General features: G+C 41.7%; 1 protein-coding gene across 6 annotated transcripts in view; it reads left to right on the top strand.

Annotated features, from left to right (window-relative positions):
* The first annotated feature begins 2,743 nt into the window (after positions 1-2,743).
* The window catches only part of TMCC1 (transmembrane and coiled-coil domain family 1), a 201,610-nt gene continuing 198,722 nt past the window's right edge, over positions 2,744-5,631 (top strand). For 2 of the 6 annotated variants that reach the window (XM_006160666.3, XM_006160665.3), the window contains exon 1: positions 2,744-2,995. The gene's annotated coding sequence lies outside the window, so the exon portion shown is untranslated. The remainder of the gene's footprint in view (positions 2,996-5,631) is intronic. The other 4 variants (XM_014592476.2, XM_006160669.3, XM_027776662.1 and 1 more) reach the window with 2 other exon arrangements.

The raw sequence follows: 5,631 nt of genomic DNA, 5'->3' as shown, positions 1-5,631 counted from the left end.
ATCCCACGTGGCCAGCTATGCTGTGTGAGTCTTGGACCTGGTAGTTTGAAAACTCCACTGGGTGTATCTGCATGTGTTCAAAGTCCTGAGAGGAGCACAAAGGAGAAGGGATTGAGACCTGGCTGTACCCCATGGGTTAGGGTTAGGTTAGGTTACCCCATGGGGTATGGCTAGGTCTTAGTTTACCCTCTCTGTTTTTCTCTCTCTTGGGCGAGTGCATGTACCCTATAGCAGGTTAAAAAAAGAAATTTGTGCCACCTGTTAACTGCCACCACTCACTATTCTGTTTACTGTCTCTATATATAGTTTGGCCTTTACCAGAATGTGAATGTGTTAGTGTTTTTTTTTTTTTTTTGTAAGAGGTTTTGGCCTTAGGAGATGTGTGCTTACCAGAGAGAGAGAGAGAGAGAGAGAGAGAGAGATCACCCTGCCGATCACCCTGCCCCCCGCCCCCCCCACCACCACCAGGGTGATGGCCAGACCACAATCCCTTCTCCATTTGTCTCCTTGGAGATGCATGCACACTCACCCGGTGTGTTTTTCAGACCGCTGTGTCCAGGTCCCTAATCCTCAGACACAGCTATGTGGGATCTAGCACCTTAACCACCATGCCACCTGCTGACCCAAACTCCACATTTTTATCACCCAAAAAAGAAACCCCCATATCTATTAAGCAGTTCTTTAACTCATCCTCCGGCAGTCACCAATTTGTTTGTGTTCCTATGGATTTTCCTGTTCTGGACTCTTCACTTAAATGGAATCATGATTTATGGCCGTTGTTTCTGGCTCTCTGTACTTAACTCTTTTTATTCATTCATGTCGTAGTGTGTTTCAGTATGTAATTCTGGTTAGCTTCTTTTACTCCGCTATCTAATGTACTTAAGTTCAGCGAGTTGCTGCGCCCCACCACAGGGCTAGGATTCGGCGCTGGATTCGTCCCTGTTCACTCGTGTTACTGAGGGAATCCTGGTTTCTTTCTTTCTGCTTCAGTATGTCATTTCTTTCTTTTTGTAAAATTATTTAATTTTATTTATTATTGTTATTTTTTAATTTGACCAGAGAGAGAAAGAAGGAGAGAGAAAGAAAAAGTGAGAAAGCAAGCCTCCAGGTCCAAGAGTTGAACCGTGGTTGGCCATGTGGGAGTCTAGCGCTTTAACCACCACGCCGCCTGCTGAATTATCGCAGAATAATATTCCATTATGTGGATATACTACATTCTGTGTATTCATTCATCAGTTGATGGACATTTCTGTTGTTTCTATTTTTTGGCTATTACGAATAAGGTTCCTTTGGATATTCTTGTTTAAGTTTTTGTTTGTGTTTTCAGTACTTTACATAACTAGTATTTTATTTTGATAAATTTATCACATAAAATGAAAGGTTACACAGTGGCTTGACTTGTGGTAAAATCCTGAAACATTGCTGCTTTCTTTTTGCATTGTATTAATCACTGAATATTGAAATAATTTTCTTGTTGACTTTATGGCATAAAGAATTTTGGTCCAGATGGGGTAACAGTAGGCAAGCTTCCTCTAGAATTCTGTCAGGAACATCCTGAATTTCGTGTACCATTCAGTATCTCCTTGAGAGTAGTAATTGGTCTCTCACTGTGAAGTTTGGTATAGGCTCTAGTAGTCGTGAGGGTTCTTTGCGTGTATAAATTGCATTTGCCATTATGTCTCCAGAGGCAGACTCCCATTCTGTGATCTGTCTGGCATCAGTGATACTACACAGATTTTATTCCTGCTAACCACATGTCCCCGGAGGTCTGAACTGTAATATAGCCTAATATCATTGTTTTCCTGTTTCCACTGACCCAAAAGCTTTATTTTGCAGCTATTGCTTTGACACCTGTGGTTTGACAAATTCTTTTTCCTCAGGAAGACTTGGCAAAATTTTCTTTTTTGCCAGTTTGGGGCAACCTGACCTGTTCATTGAAAACTTAACATTGTTTTTCAGATTTCTTGAAAGCAAGGAACATTCTTTGCTGTTTTTGTAGTTTCTTTCTAAGTGATTTTGGGATTCTCTGGGGACAATAAAAGATAGATAAATTATATATTAACCACTGTCATCATTTATCTCAAGCAATTTTTCTGTAGACAAGCCCTCCAAATGGGGTTGAAAAACCACTGTCTGCATAATACAAGACTTGGCTGGAACCAAGAAGATTTTAGTTTTAATTTTATTACTTCTCTAAATGGCAGACTGTTAGCAGACAAATAGCTTATGCCTTAGAATTTCTTTTATTTTTTAAAAAATTGATGCTTTCTTATTTGCAGGAAAGTGTCATGGGAACTGAGTTCTATTTAGCCAAGGTACTTCGAGTTTTATGCAAGACAGGCAGTGTTGAAAGATAATGCATATTGTGCAAATTCTTTCTCTGTTTTTGAAATTTACCAGAGGGTACATGTGCTTGCCAAAGAGAAACAGAAAGGGACGGGGAAGCCTCCCGGCCCGGACGTAATCATGTCACAGTTCCATTTCTCCATCTTGTTGGGATTTTGGGCAAGCACACACATATGCCTGGTGTTTTTTTCAAGTCTCAGGGTCAGGGGACTCCAGCTGTGTAGTCAGCCGTGTGGGATCCAGCTGCCTTAACTACCAGGCCATAGGCTGGCCCCTCATGTGATCTTTTAATGTTAACTTGCAAAGTTTGGCAGCCTGAGAACTGATCATTGTTTGTAAGCTCGTCATTTGCATTCAGTAGTATTTCTTTCTCCATTTTTTGTTCCTCTGTGCCAGCAGGTCTTACTCTCTGGAGAAGATTCACCCACAGTTAGCACTTTCTTCAGATGCTGAGACTTGGTGAACAGCTGTGCTTGGTCACAAGATTTAGAAGATACAGTGTCCAACCTCCCAGATTGGATCTCATTTCATGTGGATCTTCTGTTTCTATGTCTCTTTAAAAAAGAACTTTTTGGGAAATATTTTGGATGACAACTGCTTGTCCTCATCTAGGCAAAGAAAGGGAGGCTATTGCTGGGATTTTGAGGAGGTATGTCTTTTTTTCATCTACTTCAAAATTACATCAGTTAAGCATCAAGAGCAGTGTTTTTTGTTTATATTTTGTTTTTAAGGGAGATTTTTACTATAGGGCTCATCAAAGAGACAGGAAGCAAGAAATCACCCCCCAGTGGGAATGGCCACACCACAGTTCCGTCTTCTCCATTCTCTTCTCGGGATCTTGGACATGCATGGATATGCACCGGGCATGAGTTTTAAGCCTCTGGTTCTGCACTCACAGAACCACGCAGTTGACCTCACATGAGTCCAGTGATATAACCATTATACCATCTGCTGGTCCCAGGCATCAAGAACAGTGTAAAATAATAACAGTACTCCTCTCTAGAGCTCAGTTCTTTTTCTTTCCTTTTATCTTTATAAGCCCGAGGGCATGTGCACTTGCTAGAGAGAAAGGGAGAGGCAGAAAGCACCCCCAATGGGACATGGTCACACCGCAGTCTGTTCTCCATTTCTCCTACCTATCGGCATCTGGGGCACATGTGCTTATGCCTTGCATATTTTTTAAATTGCCATCAGTGTTGGGATTTGAATAGCATTGTTGGCCATATGGGATCCGGCTCCCTTAACCACTAGGCCATGGGATGGACCCTAGACCTGCTTTCTTATTCATTCATTTATTTCCTCTTTCTTTCTCCCATTTTCTCCTTTTTTCTTGGAATTACAATAGTTTAGTAAGAGCAGTCCTTTTTTTTTTTTTTTTTAATTGCATGTGCTACCCAGGCAGAAAGACAGAGAGAAGCAGTCACTGGGTCCAGGATTTGAACCATGTTTAACTGTGTGGGATCTAGTTTCCTTAACCACAAGGGCATGAGGTGGCCCTGAACAATAGTTTTTATAGTGCCAAATTTTTTTTGTAAGACAAGCAGCGTTGGAAGAAATGTATATTGTGAAAATTCCTTCTCTATTTTTGAATTTTGCCAGAGGCCACATGTGTTTGCTAGAGAGAGAGGGAGAGAAAGGGAGAGGGAGAAAGCACCCCACCATGGGACATAGTCACGTCATAGTCCTTTTTCCGTTCCTCCATTCTGTTGGGATTTTGGGCATGCACACACATGTACCTGGTGTGCTTGTCAAGCCTTGGGGTCTGAGACTTCAGTCATGTGGTCAGCCATGTGGGATCCAGCTGCCTTTACTAGGTGTTAACTTTTAAAAAAGTACATTTTGGGGGACCAGCAGTTAGTGTAATGGCTAGGTCACTGGACTCCCACGTTGTTTACCGCAGTTTGCGTCCTGGACCAGGTGGCTTAAAACTCACGCAGGGAGTGTGTGTGTGTGTGTGTGTACCCAAGATCCCGAGAGGAGAATGGAGGAGAAGGGATTGTGGCATCGCCCCCAGGGGTGGATGATTTTTCGCTTTCTATCTCTCTGTCTCTCTCTGTCTGTCTGGCGCGCGCACATGCCCTATAGTGAAAAAATCTCTCCAAAAAAAAAAAGTACATTTTTGAATGATATGCCAAGAAAAAAGTCAACTTCTATGGTAAGAAAGCATTTTACGAGATTTGTTGGATAACGTTTTGAAGAAAAATCTTAATTTTTGAATTTTTTATGAATTTAAAAATATTTGTTGAGTGATTACTGTGTTTTGGGTCCAAGGGAAGAAAACTGACAAAAATTTCTGCCTTCATACTGCATATATTATATACATGAGAGAGAAAACAGGATAAATAAATGTAAAAAAGATTTTTTCTTTTCTCTCTTTTTGAATAATTACAGAGTGATAGAGATAGATCTTTTTATTTAATGAATTTATTTGTTACATTTTATCTATTATTATTTTTATTCAATTTGATGAGAGTGAGAAAGGGAGAGCATGATGGCAACCCGTCAGGTCTGGGACTTGAACCATGGTCGACCATGTGGGAGTCTAGTGACATAAACACCACTCTACCGGCTGGCTCTCCAAGATAGATATTTTTAACAGGCCACGATCCTCCCTGCCAGCGTTCTAGATAGCTAGGAGTGCAGGCACACACTGCTGTGCCCGTCATGCTAGACTGGGCTAGGACCCTTGTGGCTTTCATGGGTCCAGTATCACACAGTAGTGTCCTACATGCCGTGTTGAAACTTAGAATGACGGGTTCTAATGGGGAAAGTAAAAGCAGGAACACAGGAATAGGGTGTATTCAAAGAAGGATTGAGCAGTCACAGATGGCCAGAGAAGGTGATGTTTGAGTGAGTAAAGGCTAGAAAGAAGTGAGGGAGTGAGCCATGAAAATATGTAACAAGAACATTCTAGACCTAGTGAGTGGCAAGAGAAAAGGCCTTGAGACAGAAGCTTGCTGGAGAAATAGCAAGGGAAGAGGAGGGAGGGTGTGCACCTCTGCTGCCTGGTCAAAGTGCTTTTCAAGTTTTTACTTCCACATGAATAACCTTGGGGCTTCTTTTTACAACCGAGATTCTGATTTTGTTGGTCGGAGGTGAGGCTCATTTCTGGTGAGCCCCCCAGATGGTGCTGATGCTGCTCATCCTTATAGGACTCTAGCTTTTACACTGAGCGAAACAAAAAATGTTTGGAGGTTTCGGGCAGTGGAGTGACACGATCTGATTTACATTTTGGTATTAATACTCCTCTGGCTGCTGAGTTGATAATAGACTTTTGGTGGGTTA

Source organism: Tupaia chinensis, unplaced genomic scaffold, assembly GCF_000334495.1.
Source record: "Tupaia chinensis unplaced genomic scaffold, TupChi_1.0 Scaffold000704_1, whole genome shotgun sequence".
Classification (NCBI taxonomy): domain Eukaryota; kingdom Metazoa; phylum Chordata; class Mammalia; order Scandentia; family Tupaiidae; genus Tupaia; species Tupaia belangeri.
The sequence above is the reverse complement of the archived record's forward strand: the minus strand, read 5'-3'. Positions and strand labels throughout refer to the sequence as shown.